Genomic DNA, 21,521 nt, shown 5'->3' on the forward strand with positions numbered 1-21,521 from the left:
CTGCTCTCCTGCTCTCCAGCTCTCCAGCTCTCCAGCTCTCCAGCTCTCCAGCTCTCCAGCTCTCCAGCTCTCCCACTCTCCTGGGCAAAGTCGCAGCCACCTTTTGGAAAATCCTTTATATCTATTCACTAGAAAAAAAAAATGGCTGTGTGCCCCCAATCTAAACAAGATATTTAAAGAAGCAGACTTTTTTTTTTCTTATCTCTACTTTCCCAAAACAAGTGGATGCCTTAAAAACAAGCTATTTATTCAAAACAGCAAATTCTGGGATGGACTGAGAATTAATCCAATCACCAACATTATTTTGAACACCAATACTATTGACTAGTAAATGATGTACACCATGATTTACCATGGGCTATACTAACTGTCTTTTATGTTATTAAAACTTAAAAAATCATTGTAAGTATATTTGACTAAATTATTTGAAAACAATTAAATAGGGAATCCTTTCCCTATTTCTTGTTTTTGTCAGGTTTGTCAAAGATCAGATGGTTGTAGGTGTGTGGTTTTATTTCTGAGGGTTCTGTTCTGTTCCATTGGTCTATATCTCTGTTTCGGTACCAGTACCACACACATGTACTCTAGAACATAAAGTATAAGAAGAAAATAAATTAAAAAAAAGAAACCAATGAATCCATGAATGGAATATATGATTACTTTCAATTTTGAGCACACATTTTCCAGCCACTCTGTATTGACAGAAATACACCATTTGCATATACTGAATCTGGCATGGTCATATAGCATTAGGTTCATATATTATATCAAAAAACAAGCCTTCTCCCCATTACCTCTTCCTATCCTGGCCTACGGGAATTTTAAGAACAGCCTCCAACAGAATGATAATAAATTAACATATTCATAAAAAGAATAGATGAGGTATTCCCTAGCTCCTGAATCTTTTTAAGTTGACCAATAATTCTTCTAATTATCTAAAGAATGAGCAACATCCTTCTAAAATACTGAGTTTTCTGGGATCTGACCATCATCAAAAGGAACACACAGTTGCTCCAATCCCTGAGAACTTAGCATGACTTCAGTCTGAAATGGGAGGACACACCGTACTTAAATTGACCCACTACAAATGGTTCCCCTCCACTCAGCCATTTGCTATTAAAAGAACCAAGCTGTTCTGAAGATAAGCAGGAAGAGGATATTCAAAACGTGTAGGCGGGATATTTTCACAGAGCTTCTCTAAATTCCAAATACCTGAACAAACTGAACCAAATTAAAAACTCAAGTTTTTAACCTGAGTTAATAAAAAACAATGTTCACTTCCTTTTTCAACTACTCATGAACATATTTTTATATAAAAACTTAAATGAAATAAAAATCTATAACAAAACCTTCGGTAAGGTTGCTTACAAATGTTTTCAAAACACCATGAAACCAGAAGTTTAAATTTCCATTTTTAGATTTTTTTCCTCCAGCTCAGGTTTAACAAAGATATACCTGTTTAGTTGCTTTTTTAAAAAATCTATTTTTGTCCCATATAAATTAGTAAGCAGGCTAAGCATGATTACTGTTTTGAAATCAGTGTTTTCAGAAGACCGCACGCCCGCATTGAATTATAAGGCATGTACTGAGTACATCCTATATGCTATCACCATGGACGTTCAAAAGAGTTATAACTATAAACCATAGCCCTATGCCTAAGGGCTAAAAATTAGGACAGGAAAGACATGTATATATAAAACAATTACACTCTTCTATGAGGGGTAGAGTCAAAAGAGAAGAAGGAAAATTATTGACAAATGCAGCCAGCAAGGACCAAAAAGGAGGACACTCAGGAGGGAAGAGAATGAGCAAAGGCTTGAAGATCTGAATAAACATGGTCCATTTATAGGACATTAACGAGGTCAACTGGACTGGATCAAAGGGCTTAGAGACATGATAAGAATTAAAACTGGCTAGGTAGGGCAGGGTCAGAGGTTCCCTGTCCTGACACCTTTGGTTTACACATAAGGAAGCTAGGCTCAAAGTGGTGAATGAGTCAACAAATTCTTCATATACACCTCTTCTCTACTAGGCACTGAGATGCAGAGGTGAATAACAAAATGTCAGTGACCTCAGGGAGTCCACACTGGGGACAGTCAGACAAAAAATACATCAACTATTAAGCTGATCATTTCAGATTATGATCATTTCTATGAAGTAAAAAATGCAATAAAAACTAAACTACGGATGGATGAAGGAAACTGCTCAAACTTGTGTCACAGATGGCCTGTCCAAAGAAGGGACATATGAGTTGAGACTTGAACAATGACAAGGAGCCATGCAGGGGAGATGCAGGTAAAAAGCACTGCAAGTAGGAGAAACAGTAAGTGCAAAGACAGGGACAAAAACAAGCTCAGCAAGTTTAAGGAACAGAATGAAGGCCATTATGACTGGAATCTATCTGGGAATGAGGTGTGTAGAGGAACATGAGCTCAGAGAAGCAGAGCCCTATGGGCCATGGTGAATAGCTTGGATTTTATTCTAAAGGTAAGGAGAATGAATCTATTAGAGAATCTTTAGCAAGGGAGGGTATTATATAATTTATATTTAATAGGCTATTCTAGGGAGTGTGGAGACAGGGAAGCCTGTTAAGAGCTTTTGCAGCATACAAGGCCAGATGCTGGTGGCTTGGATTGAAACTATAGCAGAGCAGAGAGTAAGAAGACATGACATTCAGCATTTATTTTTGAGAGAGAGCCAGAAGCATTTACTGGATTAAATGTGAGTCTTTGGGGAAAGAGGAATCCAGGATGAATTCTGGAATTATGATCTGAGCAACAAACATGGTTGATTTACTGAAACATGGTTCTGTTTAGTGAAATGGAAAGGTTTGGTGGAGAAGCACAACTGTAGGCAGGGAGTCATTAATAGTTCTCTTTTGCCTATTTCAACTTTGATATGTCCATTAGACAGTCAAGTGCATGGATTTAGGAGGAATACAAGTTGAGAACTCATGATAAGATCCATTAATGAAAATAAAACTTTGAAAATTATTAGCATATTGATGATATTCTAAACCATGCTGGGATATCTGCTAGAAAGAGAATTTAGATAAAGAAGATAGAAGGATTTAGATAGAACTCTAGGGGAGTCCAACACTTAGGGGAAGTCTAGCACAGAAGACTGACAGGGCTAGATGGGAGAAAGTGTACTGTCATGGAAGCTGGGAGGATCAAGCATTTCATTAAACAAGACAGAGTGGTCAACTGCTCAATATGTTGTTAAGAGTTGAGAAGATGAAGACAAAGAATGACCACTTGCTTTGGTAAGATATATGAGAGGTGAGGAACTTAAGATAGTTAATAAAGATAAATTTGAGGAGTTTTGGTGAACAGTAATGTTTCCAGGGTCACAAAGCAAGTTAAAGGCCAAGCAATTTAAAACGGGTCTCTGGATTCCACTTCCTGTGCTATTTTTGTGGCTCTAAGCTACCTCACATCCTATGGATAATAAAGACCCTCGGAAGAACTTTGAGCAGGAAAGAGGGGTGCAGAAAGAAAGTTATTGTAAAATTAATCTGATAGCAGTGTTTGAGATCAATTCAAGACAGAAGCTTCCATAGTAGACAGGTGCAGTGATGAGAGTCTGTATTACTAGACAGCAACAATGGAGAGGAATAGGCCACAGGGACAGCTCCAAAGAATGCATAAGGCCAGGGAAAGTTAGAATGATTCCCAACGAGTGTCACTGATCCCAAGAACCATCCAACAAGACAGGAGAAAATGAAGTGGTGTAATGCAAAGAGGGCTAAGCACTTTTGAAAAATTCTATTATAAGGATATGCCACACAATGCCTGTATTTAAAAAGAAGACATAAGTCAGGAGTGGTGGCTCACACCTGTAATCTTAGCACTTTGGGAGGCCGAGGGAGGTGGGTCACTTGAGCCCAAGAGTTTAAGGCCAGCCGGGGCAACGCGGCCAAATCCCATCTTCACACACAAACACACACACACACACACACACACACACACAAAATGCAAACATTAGTTGAGCGTGGTGGCATGGGCCACCTGAGTCTCAGCTATTCAGGAGGCTGAAGTGAGAGGATCACTTGAGCCCAGGGGGTTGAAACTGCAGTAAGCTGAGATTGCACCACTGCACTCCAGCGGGTGTGATAGAGCAACACCCTGTCTCAAATAAAAACATAAAAGTAAATAGGCTGGGTGTGGTTGCTCAGGCCTGTAATCCCAGCACTTTGGGAGGCCGAAGCGGGTGGATCACAGGGTCAGGAGATCAAGACCATCCTGGCTAATATGGTGAAACCCCGTCTCTACTAAAAACACAAAAAATTAGCCAGGCGTGGTGGCAGGTGCCTGTAGTCCCAGCTACTCGGCAGGCTGAGGCAGGAGAATGACGTGAACAAGGGAGGAGGAGCTTGCAGTGAGCCAAGATTGTGCCACTGCATTCCAGCCTGGGTGACAGAGCAAGACTCCGTCTCAAAAAAAAAAAAAAAGTAAATAAAAGTAAAAATAGGGCATAACAGTTTCTACAGAAGTATCAACTTTGTATATTTTGTCCTTTTTTTTATTATCATATATGATCACTTTTACCATTGCTAATGCTTTGAACAAAATCTAAACTAGTCTTCTTGGCCATCTTTACCATGTAGTCCAACCTGTGCACTAACAAGCTCATGAAGTACACATATGTCTAGTTAGTTTTAATCAAGAATGCCCTCTTTAATTATTCAAGTTTTATTAGGTGACTGCTAAGTAACTAAGGCCAAGTGAAGAAAATATGGCCACAATATAAATCAATATTTCCAATGGATACCACAATACAAATTTTAATTCCCTAGAAAGTAAATAATGTAATATCACAGTTCAGAATTGAAATTCCTTCTCCAGAACATTTCCATTCAACACTATTTAGGATTTACGTATCTTGTTCCTGCCCTAAAAATGGTTTATTACCAAAGTCCAAACAGTATCTTATTCCAATGTATTGTGTATCGTTATATACCTTTGGTTAAATTAGAGAAAGTAAAGAGAAAAAAAATCCAAAGTTTGGCTGTTGAGCCCTTCATATTCCTAAACTATATCTTTACTGACCTTTTAATTCTAACATGTGAAAGGCACTAGAAAAAGTAGGAGACCTCCTGAGATCATAGCCTCCTGAGAAACTATGCTATTTTCCCCAAAAGAAATACACTGATACAAGGAAGTGGGAAACAATGAGGGTTATAACATGGGCTTGTAAAAGGTATTTCAACTATTCTTTAGCTTTTGTGATTAGAAAGATGCACTGCTTAATCGTGGAAATGCAACTGAAAGAATGCACAGGCAAAATTTCCAAACAGGTGCTCGGATTGTGTGTGTGTGTGTGTGTGTGTGTGTGTCTTAACATGGAGCCCAAAAGGTGATGCAGCACTCTTCCAATATATTATTTAACTAATCCTCATGAAAATATTTCCATCACTGATTTTTATAGGAGTGGAGGCACTCTTGATATTCTCAGCAATTGTCAGGCATATTTCTGATCATTTAAACTTCTGATGCAGTAAACTGTCTCCAAAAAACTCTGTCAAAATCCACATGACATTGGCTTCAGTACAATGAGAAAATGATGGAAACAGAGTGTACTCTAAAATCACATTAACACAGACTCATTAATCACTGCGTTGCTAACAAATGTTCCCAATTTCAACATGTATTTCAAAGCACAGCTCTACACCCTTCTGTATACATAATTTTCCAAACGATTCACATCTAAATGGCAATGAATTTATACATCCATTAAGATAACAACTGAGAATGCATTTTGAAACAAGTATTCAGACCTAGAGTTTCTCTGGGTGTGAATTCATGAATTCAAAGCCTGTTTCTCGCCTTACTGGTGAGAGCAGCTGAAGCAGGAAGGGATGGTGCCGGCAGTGGTCAAAAGCTGTCCATAACCCCATGTGAAGTCAGTGGCAACCCTCTCCAAGTTCCATATGAGACAAGCAGGCACTGAGGATGACATCAGGGAAGTACAGAGTGTTTTCTGTGCCTCCCCAGATGTCCTGGCAGGAGACAGGCTTTTCCCAATCTAAGGGAAAACCAGCCAGGAAATGTGTCTCAGTTGACAGCCCCAGATCACAACTTCTGAGTGGTGATAAAAAGTGACTGTAGGGACACTGAAAGGCCTCTCTGCAATCCTGCTGGGACTGAAGGCACCTCGCCTCATCATCCTAATTACAGAAATCCTAGGGTTAGAATGGAGATGGGGCTCCAAGGTGAGAACATGGTATGGGGCAAAGGACCTTGGACTTGAACTCAGAAGACCTGGTATCTATTTCTGGCTCTGCCACTCATGAACTGTGTGGCCCTGGATATATTATCCAACATGTCTGATCCTCTATTATGTTATTTATAAATTTAGAAAAAGAGAAACATATATCCTTACTTATCATATGGCTTTTGCAAGAACTCAATGAGATTATATGAGTAAGAGTCATTGGTAAATTAGGAAGGCCTGCAAAAATGGTGATTTCTCACTTTATGGAGGGGCACATCCTTTATACTGTAGGCAAAGGGTACTCAGTGAAACTTTTAGATCTTCATAGTAACCTATTAAACGTTACATTTTAAGAAGATGTGCCTTGCAGTGGAATAAAGAACTAACCACAAATAGAGTAATTTGAGTCAGCAGCACCAGCTAAGAGGCTGTAGTAGACCAGGCATGGTGAAGTAGAACCTTTCTATGGTAGTGGCACTTAAACTCTCCAGTAGGGGGCTTTTGAGGAAGAACATGGATGTTGGATGTTGAGCACAGGGTCAATAATAAATTAGAGATGATTTTCTCTGAGCTCCTGCTCGAATAAACTCCATCCTCCAACCTCTTGAGCCCTCCCCTAGCACTGCAAATTCAATCCCATTATCCTCTTGACCTGCTCCTTCTTCTCTATCTCAAACTCAGATCCCCACTTGCTAATGCAAGACCCCCTTCTCTCCTTGGTTTTCACTTCTTCACAGCTGCTGGAGCAGCTCTTTGCTCTCATGTTGACTTTGGGTCCCTGATTCTCAACCATCCCAGGCCATCTGACTTCAGCTGTCTGAGCAGCTGCAGATCACACAGTCAGATACTTCATTAACACCCTCCCCAGGCTTCCACAGTCTCTTCTCCAGGCAGGCTTCCAGCCTCCTTCTGACACTCCCATGCCCATCTCCAAACATGGCTCACCCACAGGCTGCGTTCTGTTTCCCTTTTTTAAACTGCAATCCCAGCAAAAGTCACTCAATAGTAGCACCTGGGCCATGATCTCTGACTTCCAGTGAATTCTCTGAGGACCAAGACTATGTCTTGTTCATATTGTATCTACAAGCACTAGCACAGAACCTGACATATAGAATACCCGCAATTGAACACCAATTTCAGTGAATGAAATTGATAATTTGGAAACTCTATAATTCATCTCACCTATAACGGTGCTTTTCTTGGCTTCCACCTACCCCTCACTACTCCTCTTAGTCATCTTTATTAGATTCTATTGTTCATTCTGTCCCCAAAGCAGGAATATTTCCCAGGATTCTAAACTCAGCTCTCATATTCTCTTTGCTCTCTCTCCAGCAGAGAACAGTTCCCACCAGCAAACACAGTAGAATGTCAAGACATTTCAGATACTCATTCTCACTAGGACCCAAATTCAATGCTCCTGCCAACAACCCCACAACTTGCACCCTCCCTCAGAGGGTGAAGCCACACCAAAAAATTGACTCCAGTGAGAAGGAACAAAGGTCAGAGAGCAACTGGACCCTCCCAGTGGAGACAGCTGAGCCTCAAGTGGGACTGACAGGCAAGCCTTTGCCACCAGACAGTCAGCAGTGTGTCCTACATTGATCACAAAGACGCCTCTCTTCTCAGGGATCATTACTTGCCTTTAAAAGTCCAGGTTCTCTGAGGCCTGGGAGCTTTATACCTTTAAAGGCATTCGGTGTCCTCTCTTTGAGACAGTCTTCCATATCCAAGAGAAAGGTTTGCTTCAGCACTTCATTACAAATAGGGAAAGCTGCCCTACACCTCTGAGACCCTAGCCCAAACCTACCCATTCAGCCTACGGAGCTCAGGCTCTCTTCCATCAAGTCCTCAGGCAAAGTTCGGCCTACAACTGGGCTCTTCCTAGATTCCTTCCATCCATCAATGCCTTGGCACAATTTGAGGCCACAATCACAACTGCAGGTTCCTCACACCCCTATCTCGACAGAACAGTCATATAAAATAAAATGTGTCTTCTCCCCAGCAGTTCTGGTCTCTATTAGTGGAATTTCCATTCCTTGAACCACTGGAGTTCAAACGTAAGGCATCTTTGACATCTCTAGTACTCAGTTTGGATCAAGCATGAAATGTCATTTTTTTCCCCATACTAGACTCAAGTTTCTTGGGGAAAGAAGTTTTTATCTTATGCTTTATGGTTACAATGCATAGATCCTCTTTCATGGTTTTACTGTATGTTTCTGGATCTTCTTAAGCTTGTTCCCTCAGGAGGGAAATAAATGCTTTATTGGACTATGCCATGAGGCCTTATGAATACCTCTCCATTCATATAAAACTAACCTAAATAACAGAAGGGAACAATTTTGGATATGGCCTTACCCAGTTCACACAGGAGTCAGGCTATGATTTTATGGAAAATTAGGCACTTGTGAGCAATTAGTTATTTAAACATCTATAAATCATGATGTCAATAATTTTTAAATGTCCAGTAAAAAACCTAAAAGTTTGGAAAGAGAATTTTTTAAGACAAATTCTGTAGCAAGTGAATTAATTCCAAGCAAAATGAACATAGACAACTAGAGCAGCCAGTTTTGAGACACAGTAAGAATGGTCCTACACATGTTATTAGAGTATATTCCTGTGTATCCTTTAGTTCTGAAGCAATCAGATGGTGTCATCTAACTTTAGTGAAATTAGAAGAACGCCTTTAAGAAAAATTATTGGACCTGAGTTCTGACATCTGTATTCGAAAATACGGTCTCTGAGGTCCTGCTTTCAGCTGTCAGGATAGTTAGACCTCACGGATCTCCTCCTCTCATAGAAAATATATCTTCTTCCAAGTAAAAAGAGTAGAATAAAATATTTCCACTAAAATGCACTTATCTCTACGTACTATGTCTCCCCAGAGATCTGTGTCTCTCACTGAGTTCCCAGTCTCATGTTGTATGAAAGTCCTTCCTAAAAGCCACCATTCAACATCAGCTTCTAGTCCTGCTGACTCAAATGATGACATCTTGTTATAGAAATCTGAGTGCCTCACAGTGGATCTACACATCAGTTACTGACAGCCACTGCCAACCTCTGTCACAGGAAGATTAAGATAACACGGTTAAAGCTGTAAACACTGCCCTAACTAATTATCAGAGTTTGCTACCATTATCAAGGCTGCAGGAGGACTCCACCCAGAGTCATCACGCTCTTTCCTGACATCATATATGACATCTCCATCGAGCAGAGCTTATCCTTAAGCCACTGTCAATACAATGTGTCATTTTGAGTATAAAGCCCATCCATTTATTAGGCCTCATATTCTTCATCTATAAAATGACTACAGCGAAGTATGAAACATTTTAAAACTTAGATAATCACTAAGAAGAATTTCTAAAGCTAAGAGTCCTTCAACACCATTAACTCACTGATTACATAGAAAAGAAGTAGAAGAGGCAGAGTGTAGTAGCTCATGCCTGTAATCCCAGCACATTGGGAGGCCAAGGTAGGAGGATCACTTGAAGCCAGGAGTTTGAGATCAGCCTGGCCAATACAGCGAGGTCCTATTTCCACAATAAATAAATAAATAAATAAATAAATAAATAGCCGGGAGTGGTAGAGAGCACCTGTAGTCCTAGCTACTCAGGAGGCCGAGGCAGGATCACTTGAGCTCAGGAGGTCAAGGCTACAATGAGCTATGATCATGACACTGCACTCTAGCCTGGGTGACAAAGCAAGACCCTGTCTCCATAAAAAAGAGAAAGGAAGGGAGGGGAGGGGAGGGAAAAGAAAGAAAGAATCATACATACCCTCTCAGAATGAGTGTTAGCAATGGGTCATTCCATTGTTCTGACACTGTCAATTAGGAATCTTCCTAATTTTGAGGGTTTCCCTTTATTGTTTACTTAATGCTGGCATAATGTACCTTTAAGAAGGTAAAATTAAGTGTCACCTCAATGTTTTAGGCTGGTTTTTGGTGTTAGCTTCACTTTCCTAAACCCTGCAACTTAACAGGAAGCTTAGTGAAAGGACCACATATTAACCAGGAAACTCCATCAGCTGCACTGACCAAAGCTGATAAACCAACCACACATACTACATTCAAATAGTCTGATCATCTATAAATAATAAAAGTGTCTCCATAGAAACCAAGTATACAGGGAAATCTGCTCACAGTACGGGATCTGCTTTAACAAAAAGACTTCACTTCAAGCCAAGATTTTGCTCTAACTTAGGTTTACACATCATCATACACGGACAGCATTAGATATCACACCTTTGGAATTTCACAGTATTGAAGATTACAAAAAGCTCTGCACATGGAGGGATAAAGGGGGGAAAAGCTTTGGGAGAAAAGATTTGCATATGTAGTTATAAAAATACCAAAGCAGATTCCATGCTAAGCTCTGCCAAAAACAGAACAATTACTGTTGCCCATCAGCACACAGAGAATATAAGCCTGAAATTATATTCTCTTCTCCAAGCAGAAGCAGTCATCAGATTATCAAAATGAGGTTATCCTGACTCAATTCAAACAGTTTTTATATGGAATAAGCACAATGCAATCAACAGACAAGCAGCTATTTCCTTCCCACACAAACTATAATCTTTTGTGAAATATATTTTTAATGAAGAATACATAACCCTCCTACATGTTTACTTCTGCCCTCATACTCCTCCACATACAAGCACACATACATTCTAAAGAAAGGGAGAAGGATTTTATAGCTTCTAATAACATCCCTTACAATGTAAGGCAAAGAACAGTAGCATCTGAACTAACCGTCAAATGTAACTTTTTCATATAAAGTGATGCTTATGAAAGTAAAGCTCATCTCCAGTGGCTCCTCAGGAAAAGTACAATGAAATCGACATAAACAATGGATCTCACCAATATTTTAATAATTTATTTCTAATTAGATGCATTATGAAGGCTTAATTCATTCAACTACTAATGACTCAAAACTCACAGAGCTCTGAGTTTAATCTTTCGCAAATTTCAAATTATAAATTTCTTGTCATGAGTCATCCTGCTTCAAGAAGCAAGTTTTCAACAGGAAGGTTTTTCTTTTTTGTAGGTAATGTTTATAGTGACAGTCATTTTTCTTTCTCCTTCAATCCCTTGAATTTTAAATGTCTAAAATTGAAACAATATGACTTGACAGATGAAACATTTTTACCATTAGGATAGCTGATTTGAAATGAGGCTATAAAAATAATTATGAATGTTCATGCCCACTTAACAGAATTGTAAAACAGATCAAAGTTTAAAAATCTCTTTTTCCACTAGGGCTTTTTTATCCTACACACAATATCTGTTTGAGGGTACTGGATCCTGGAATGCATCTCATAATTTGCTTCCTAGGAGGGAAACCATTAAGAAATTAATTACAGTGACAAGCAGCCTTGGTAATCTCTTACATTAAGGGAATATGCCTTTGTTCTGGACAAAAAAAAAAGGAATAAAACTTGGTAAGCCAAATCAATAAGTGTCTTTAAAAAAAAATAGCCTTAAAAGATCAGCAAATCAATGCTGCCTAAATGTGTGAACGATGCAATCCTATTACACTAAAAGGAGTGTTTCAATTTTGCCTAATTGTCATTTAAAAAAAACAAAAACAAAATAATCGCTGAAAAGGTAGACTAAAGAAACATGGACAAACTAGTGTCGTTTCATTCACACCTAAACTACACCTCATCAGAACAGAACCTTGTCTCCTTAATTCAGCAAAAGCTCAAGAATTACTTTTGCAAACAAAGTAGCATAGGGAAAGGATAGAGACAGGAAGAGAAAGAACGGGAAGAGAAAGAAAAGAAGGAGTTACGAAGACAGACTAGGAAAAAAGTTTGGGAGATGGACATCGTTATCCAAAAGCAAATGTAGCTGCTGAGGCTGATGACTAAATCTCACTACATCCAGTTCAGGAACCTTATTCACACGTGTGTAAGAAAGAGGTAGGGAAAGGCAAGACAATGAGAAAACATTTTGTGCATTCAGTTATAAAGCATTTTCACACACATACACAAATACACTGCTCTGCTCCCCAAAGCATGCTGATAAGAGGTGCAGGTTAACTTCAAAAATCACCTCCAGATAGATACCCAAGCATATAGAGATTAAAAACAACCCTAAATTCCTACATAGCACTAGGAATGCTGGCACACCTTTAAATTCAAAACCTCTGTTTTTATACAGGATTGTAATAGTCCAGTTGCTCATGGACCAATCTAACTGATTTGGAAAACAAAATCTTAACTAATTGAAGAAAAGTCGGTGCCTTCTCCAGTCAACCCCGTGGAGTTACTCTGCGCAGCCCATGGCAAGGTTCTGACCGCCCACTTCCTTAGGTCCAGGAAATGCACCTTTCCCCACACACAGCCACGGAGGAGGGCTAAGAAACAAACTGAGCCAGAATTGCTGCTGTTCACAAAAGGAATTCCCCCTCCCTTCCCCTCCTTCTCCCTCCCCTTTCTTCTCTCGTCCCTCCCCCATCATCGCTGGAGAATAATATCACTCTGCTACCTGCCTTGAGCAACACCGTGAGCCCCTGTCTTCAAGCATTCAGGGAATTTAACAGCCTGGAAATTCCTGTTGTCCATTCGCTGAGGTCACAGATAAAGCTAAACAACAAGCCGTGGTTCCCATCAATCATAAGTCACTCACTGATAGAATGTATGGTAGGAGACCTGATGGAAGCGAGTCACCAGAGAAAATACCCACTGATGACGCATATCCAGGCATAAAAATAGTTACAGGGCCCTCAAAGGGATTATTCAACAGCCTACATTTAGACTTTCTTACAAGAGACCTGAAGTCAACGTGCTGCAGTTAAGTGGCTGGAGAGTTGAAGTTTAAGCTTCCTCAACAGACTTAACCACAAAAAGCTGTTTTAAATAAGCTCCCACAATAACAAGCTATTTAGTAAATTTGAACACAACTTTATAAGCCCTAAACAGTACCACCAACTATCTTATAAAATGCCACATAATCTTCTATTTTATTCACTTTCTCCTTCAAATAATGATTTCTCTTCTTTAACTCGTAGTCCCCAAGCAGTAATATTTAATCAGTCCAAAGAAATACAGCCTTAGTTGCTTTCCAAATAAACTTTAGGAAAACAACACAAATTGCTCTCTGCATCTAGATCTTTATAAAACATGCTTTTAAGTAAAGTTTAATTACAAATTTCACCAAAAAACCTGACATTTTGCCCACTGTATTTGCAGTTATCTTTTTCATGAATTGGTTTGATCATTTACAGAAATAATTACCACATGTATTGCATACACCTACTAAATATGGTATCTTATACAAAGTAGGCATTATTATTGTTTGACAAATGAGTGAATGAATGGATGCATCAATCAATGAAATCTTATGTGCAAGTATTTTAATTGAGCAAATGACAAGTAAGATGTTAACTAAGATTGAAATTGTTTTTTTTTTTTTAATTTATGAGGAGGAAAATAACTTTTTACACGTATAACCATTTTAGTAGTTTTCAAATCATCTGTTCTGTTTTCCTCCCACTCAAACATATGCATAGCTACCCTGCAAGCAGGTCGTTCACAGAACTTTAATATCAGAAAATGCTGGATTTTGGCACATTTTTATATTTGAATATCTAAAAATGCTCCCTCCAAGTTTGCCTTAAACAAATGTGCTGACACAATGAACAATGAAGGCAACTGGCTATGACAGAACCCAAAATTCTGCCTCAGAACTTGAACACTTCCGACTTGTAACACCCTATTTGTTAGTCATATTATAAATCCTTTCCTAATTGTGGACAGGTTTCCATTGTTACCCAGTTAATTATTAGCCACAGAAATTTATCTGTGATAGAATTTATCTCAGTGCTTAATGTTATTAACGATCTTGCCCACACAAATGGCAAAAAGCTGTTAACAACACTGCTGTAACTTTTGACAAAACATGTTTAGGGCTTTACTCTGGAGGGTAGCTCTCCAGTGAACTAGTTAAAAGATGACATTTCTCTTCCTGTCCTGGTAGGCTCTACATCATTTTCCTCAAGAATTATAACACTGCTATAAATACAGGTGCAACATATTTTTAGTACTAAGATTTCACAAAGCATTCACGTTTCTCTACTGTGCATATGTGTCAACAGTATGTGGCCTAGTTTAAAGAACCTAAATGGAAATGTTCACTGGTGCCCTCTAGTTGATCACTGCTAAAGCAATTTTGAAGAAGTACACATGTACCTCCATCACTCCACTCATAAATATTGCAAAGTTCCCAATCAACATTCAGCCCTTAATTCCTGACATAAAATGTGAAATAAAAAATGAAATTTAGAAACTGTTTTATTTAATAAGGTTTCATTATGCATTTTTTTGGAAAATGAACAATAAAGAAAAACTTAGAGAAATAAAAAAAAAAAAACCTAAAAGAAGAGACATATTCCTATTTGCCAAAGAAGAAAAAATGTATTAATATTTAATATTAACTCAGAAACCAAAAATGTTTCACTAATTTTACAAAAGGATAGTTCAAAATCAGCCGAGGCACCCTGAAATGATCATGTTTCACCCTGCTACATACATTTGACAGCTTTCGGTCATGGTGGTCTATGCTGGTCAAGTCTGAACTGAGGATCCTCAGATAATTTTAAACAATACCAATATCCAAAGGAGACAGTATTCCAAATTGCACTGACATATTAACTGTCAAACCAGAGATCACTGATTGAATCCCATAAGAGGTTATTTCCATCAGCACTCCTAGTTTTAGTAATTCCAGGCCTGTTAAATTTACCATCAGCAGAACAATTGTTATTTGTTAAGAGAAAATGAAACTTCCTTACCCTACATTGGAAACTATGCTATCATTATAGTTATTTAAATCTGTGAGATCATTTCCTGCATTGTCTCCTCCAATGAAGAGGTTAAACAAATCATTGCTGAAAATTTTAAAATGCAAAAATACATTTCAGAGAGTATGTGCTTTTAGGTTTCTGAAATATCAAACAATGTAATCACCTGGTCACTAAATTTAGCACCAGATTATTTAATTATCTGGAAAGAACTGGGGGAAAGGGAGGATACAGCAAAACGGCAATGCAGCAAAAAAAAAAAAAAAAAATGCTTTTTCAAATTTGTCTCTCTGTCAGTAGTAAAGTACCATGACAATAAATCATTTTACATGTTTTACCTATATTCAAAAAATGGGAAAATACATCCCTAGTTCACTATCCTATGCCCAGTCAAGGACAGATACCTCACATTTAGACTATAAAGTCAGTTTTCTCCTTTAGTCTCAGTGTTATGATGGGATTCTGTTTTATTTTGCTTTATTGTTCTTTTTGAGATACTCACTCTGTTGCCCAGGCTGCAGTGCGGTGGTGTGACCACAACTCACTGGGACCACAGGTGCATGCCATGTAAAGATGGGGTCTCGCTTCATTGCCAGGGCTGATTTCAAACTCCTGGGCTCAAGCGATCCTCCTACCCTGGCCTCCGAAAATGCAGGGTTTATCAATATGAGTCACAGTGCCCAGCCATGGATTCTGTTTTATTTTTAATTTTAAAAAATTACATCCTTAAATTTTCTCATTGTTTAATAGTGACATTTTTCATTTAGTAAATAAGATTGCTTCCAAAATATTTCATGGACTCAATGAAGTCATTATCTTCATTTTTTTCCCACCCTGGAATACACCTACAAGAGTGCATGCACACACACATATTCAACCTTTCCCTCATGCCTGATCTCCTTTGATGAAGTCAAACATTTAAAGAACCCAAGGTGTATTCAAGAGAGTCATCCTTAAACCTCAGCTCCCATGTCTAATCACGAAGCCATGACAATTTTACCAAGGTACCTCTGTTTCTTGTCTGTCTTCTCTCTAATTCCACTGCCGTGACCTTAGTTTTACCCTTCAACACAGTGCTTCTCTCAGGGAAATAAAATAACTATCCTTAGTTCTCCCTCTTCTCCCAAACTATGCTCTGCTCTACATGACCAAAAGTGAGTTGTAGAAAACATAACTCTGACTATACTACTCATTCCATCAAAACCCTTCAATGGCTCCTAGTTGTATCATACAAAGTCTTATATCAGAGATCACTCTACATTATCATAATTTTTCATTTATGTGTTTGAACTTTCTATTTGATTTTGAGCTCCTTAAGGTCACAGACTGTGTTATACTTATTACTGCATCTCCAGTTCTCAGCAGAGTACCTGGCACTTTTGTTGAACTAAAGTGGACTGAATGACAGGACACTGCACTGACATTTTAAACTCCTGATGTGGCCATGCATGGTGGCTCACATCTGTAATTCCAGCATTTTGAGAGACTGTGGCAGGAGGATCTCTTGAGTCCAGGAGATGAAGACCAGCCTGGGCAACAAAGCAAGACCCTGTATCTACAAAATATTAGCTGGGTGGCAAGCGCCCGTAGCCCTTGGGAGGCTGAGGCAGTAAGATCACTTAAGGAATTTCGAGATTATAGTGAGCTGTAATGATGCCACTGCACTCCAGCCTGAGCAACAGAGCAAAGCCGTGTCTCAAAACAAACAAAGAAACAAACAAACAAAACTCCTGATGTGGTCTAACTAGACTGAATAAAAAGAAGGCATGGCAGAGCAATTCTCTTTGAAAGCAAAGCAAACTGACTTCAACAATAGTCTTCTCATATCTTGGGCAATTACATAACCTCTCTGAACCTTAGTTTCCCAAGCTACAAAATGGTGTTATGACAAATGGAATAGCATACACTGTGTGCCTGCTACAACAGCTGGCACCTATTGAGAAGGTGCTCAATAAATGGCAGCTATTATTATGTTTTAGTGATTTCTGCTATGCAATTATACATACATTTATCAGACATCAAAATGACCTATTTTGGTGCTGTCGACTAGACATGTATCTATATATCTATGCTGTCTAATACTGTAGCCGCTGGCCATAAGTGGCTCCTGACACTTGAAATGTGGCTAGTATAACTGAGAAACTGATTTTTCAATTTTAATTACTTTAAATTTAGATAACCTCATGAGACTGGGTGGCACTGGGCAGCACAGACCAAATTAGCCCTGACATCAATGGAGCCCCCTTTAAGTGTCTATCATTTCCCCTTTCCCCAAAATCAGTCTTGTTTACAAGGATTCAAGTGCCAGTGTTAATTAAGGTCTATGTCTTTATTTTTGCTAATTCAACACTGCCTCCTCTGTTAAAGAAATCAGACCTAAATGCCTATATTTTTCACTCCCTTTGCAAATTAACTCTAACGCTAGTAGAAGAGGCTCTACATCAGTAAAACAACCCATTCTATTTAAGAAATTTATCCATGGAAGTGTGAGAAGATCAGACAACAGAGTTCCATAGAGAATCTTTCTCTAACAAGCTCCTCCAGAACTTTGTATCTTTACAAAGTTAACACAGTTCAGCTTTTATTGCGTGTTCTTCTTTACATATTCGTAAGTCATTGAAGGTAGAAACAGTCTTGCTTCATTTCCTTGTACATATGTTGAAAGAATTACTACCAAAGAAACAAATGAAGAATACAGTCCACAGAATGGAACCCCCAGCACAACACAGAGAGACGGATCAGAGTGGCAAGTGCACAGGATCTGGACCAAAAGAGCTTATTCCAAATCTCAGTTCTGCCATTAACATTCGATGAGGTTTGGAAAAATCACCTGACCTCCTATCTGCCAAATAATCATAATACTAACCGCAACTCCTAAATATTCTGTTAATATAAGAATCTAATGAGATAAATCAGACATATAAATATTAGCTCAAATAGTGTAACTGAGAAAGTAATAAAAAAAAAAAAAACACTTAAATCTCTGCCTAGTATATTACTACAGAAAATAATGTCCCATAAGTATGAAAAACACCAGGAATCTGTCTTGACAATTTGGATAAATGTCTACAGGGAAAGATCAATTTTAAAATAATTATAAGGATGATTACACTTCCATTTGTAAACTGTAATATTAGTCATTACTTGTGGTGTACAGTCTTTATCTGACATCGAGGTCACAGAATGTTGAAATATGCTTTTGTATATATGGCCTGTCTCCTTAATCATACCTGTGCTGTATGGATAGGGTCTGCAGTCTTCAAAATATTTGGTAAAAATAGTTCACTTTTGTTGTTTGCTTTTCAGTTCACAAAGTACTTTCACTTATATGCTTAAAGTTCTCTTCGGGACAACTCCAAGACAGGCTTAGGATTTTATTATTTTCACTTTGCAGAAAAGTAAAGTAATAACAGTGTCAGTAGGTAAAACCATCAGGTTAGTAACTGGAAGTCTAGAACTCCTGTTCTTGTACTCAAGGAATTTCCTACTGTTTCCCATTTCCAAAGGAGAACCTAGATTGTGTTCATGTGTTCCCACATTAAGAATTTTAGCAAAATACGAGGTATTGCACTGTACATCTATCTCATCATACATATATATGTTTACATACAATTTAATATTGATTAATATTAATATATAATTTAATAATTTTAAAAAGTGTTCTCATCCACACTCACTTAGCAGATCCTTACAGAGTGGGTATGCCAGGTGGTACAATCACCATTTATAGATAAGGAAATTGGGTTTTGGAGAGATCTCAACTCTTGACAGTGTCTTTGCAGAGTTGTGGAGATGAATGATCTGTGCACCCGGGCTATGGATCTAGATCTACTATCACCCAGTTGAGTAACTTCAAATAAGTCACCCAGCCTTCCTGGGCCTCGCCCTCCTTCTATGTAAAATGAGATACTTTGAGTCACTCACAGATACCACCTAGCTATTAAAACTCTATTATTCTGCAATTCAGCTAATTCGGCAACATCGCTGAGACACAGCCCCCGATGGTCTAAGTCCTTGCTGGTTCTTTGTCCTCTCTCAAACACTGTAATGCCTCTTACGATATTTGTTTCTCCATGATCGAAAAACTGGACTTCATTAAGGAGTTCATTCTGTTTGTTTGTTTATCTTTATAGAGCCTTAGGCACTGTTTATGTCCCGTTTATTCTTTGATCCTTTAGCTATGTTCAGCCAGTAAAAACATTCCCTAGAAGAAAGGCTAGCCGAGACAGACACATGTAGACACAGGGGTCCCGGGGAAAAGGGTGTGCCCTCACTTGACCTGGCCTCACTGTGCTGCCTACCACACTTTCACTTTGGGGATAGGAGATGTTTGTCTGTGTTGATGGGTTTTGATATTTTACATTTTTATTTTTTTAAAGAAATAGTACAAAACTCAAGGGTGATAGGAAAGACAGGCTCTTGCACACAGGTCCAGGAACAGGGTCCCAACAGATTTAAAACAATTTAAGTGGCCCAACTAAGAAGATTTCCACCATAAAGAAGGGGCACGTCCAAAAGAAGTCATGTCTAAGGGCACCTGGCTAAAAGTACGGACTCATGTGCACAAATCCACACATACCCTCTGCTGGCATGGATAAAGCTCTTCCTACATCCCGGCCGAGGTGCCAGAGAAATAAGCAACCTGACCCCCCAAGAGTCTTTGGAGCCTGGCAGTAACCTGAGCTGCTCTAGGTTATTTTTGCTGATGGCTAGTGGTTCTTAAAGGGACTGTATTCTAAGTACACATGTCCAGACACGGGATGCAAACTAATGACAAGACAGAAGTGATCGACCTATCTTCATTAAATGAAGTCCATAAATGCATATAATAAATAAACGAGAAGATATGTGAGCAAATATTTTAATGACCTTTCAAAGGGATCAATCATATATCCCATGATATAACATCAATGGCTTAATACAAGGCAATATTGAATAACATAGAATTCTATTGGTGTACAATTTAAACAGACAGCAGGCATTTCCCCCATGGCTCTGTCCTCAGTGCAAACCTCCTACTTAAGGGAATGGGGAGTCGAGATTACAGATGGAAATGACTTCCAGGACTGAGCTCTACAGTTATCATCCCACTTAAATGCTCGCTACAACTCTTAAAAGTATAATCATTCCATTGTACCAAAAAGGAAAGTGGAGCTCAGTGAGGCTTCGTAACATCCTCAAAAGTTACACGACAGGTGGGTGCAGGACCCTTCCAATAATGTCTATGGGAAAGGCGAAGATTCTGAAAGCAAACATCCCATTCAAGAAATCATTAGTCCTTTCATTCTCTATCCCACATCCCTATATTGGCCAGGCAGGAACTGGAAAGTGGGACCTGGAGTCACAAACACCCAGGTTTTTAAATCTTTTCCACCACAAACTTGCTGGGTGACACTGGGCAAGGTGGATACAATCCTTGAGCCTCAGTGGGAATAACAGTAGTACCTACATGGTCAGGTTGTTTAGAGAGTAAATGAGGTCATCATGTGTGTAATATATTTGGAATGGCGCCTAGTACAAAGACACCCCACAGTAAAACAATTGCTCTTATCAGTTGTATTAGTATTCCTAATTCGGTAAGTGTGCAATTCAATTTGCCTTGAAAAATTTGATAATCTATAATCACAAGAAAAATCATGTAACAGCTAATTATCAAGCAGGTACTGTACAGATACCATCTCTGGTGATCACAATTCTGTCAGGCAAGTGATCTGACTCCCCTTTGCAGATGAGGGAACTGAAATTTACAAAGGTTTAGTATCTTGCCCAAATTACAACTAGCAAGTGACAGGACAGGGACTTTAATTTAGGTCTGACTTCAAAGCCTATACTCCTTTCTCTCAATCGAGAAATAGCCAGAGAAATGGCATGAAGAGCAGTGAGAACAACACTCTATTCTACCCAGTTCTATTCTACAACTTGTTAACTCTGCCCTAAGGTCAGTGTGCAACCTTTCTAACCTGTTTCACCTGCATTTTTCGGGGGGAGGGAAGGCTAATCTCTGCAGCATGTTATCCATCCATTATTGGTTTACAGGTAATTCTACAGAGAATGATAAAGTTCTCTGTATCCCTATTTAAAATATATTATTGTAAGGGTTCATTTCTGAGCCATGGCTCTTCAGAAATCCACAAGTCCTGTATTACATAATCATGACAAAGACACACAAATGTATAAAATCTTATAGTTCATAAAGCATCTTCACAAACATTCACTCACTTAATCATCTTAACAACTCAGCAAGGTAGCTATGTGCCTGTTTCTCAGATGATGAAACTGAGGCACAAGTTAAGTCAATTGCTTATAGTCATATAATCAATAAATAGTAGAGCTGCCATTTTAATAGCTGGGTTTTGTGATATCACATCTGTGTTCCATCCATTGCATTATGTTCAGCTCAGGAAAAATATCAGCATCTTTCTAGTGTGATCTGCTATACTCTATAATATATCAAGGGATGACATATTACTAGCCTCCCCTTCTGTCTTTCAGGTACTATCCTTT

The sequence above is a fragment of the Chlorocebus sabaeus genome, chromosome 13 (genome assembly GCF_047675955.1).
Source record: "Chlorocebus sabaeus isolate Y175 chromosome 13, mChlSab1.0.hap1, whole genome shotgun sequence".
Classification (NCBI taxonomy): Eukaryota; Metazoa; Chordata; class Mammalia; order Primates; family Cercopithecidae; genus Chlorocebus; species Chlorocebus sabaeus.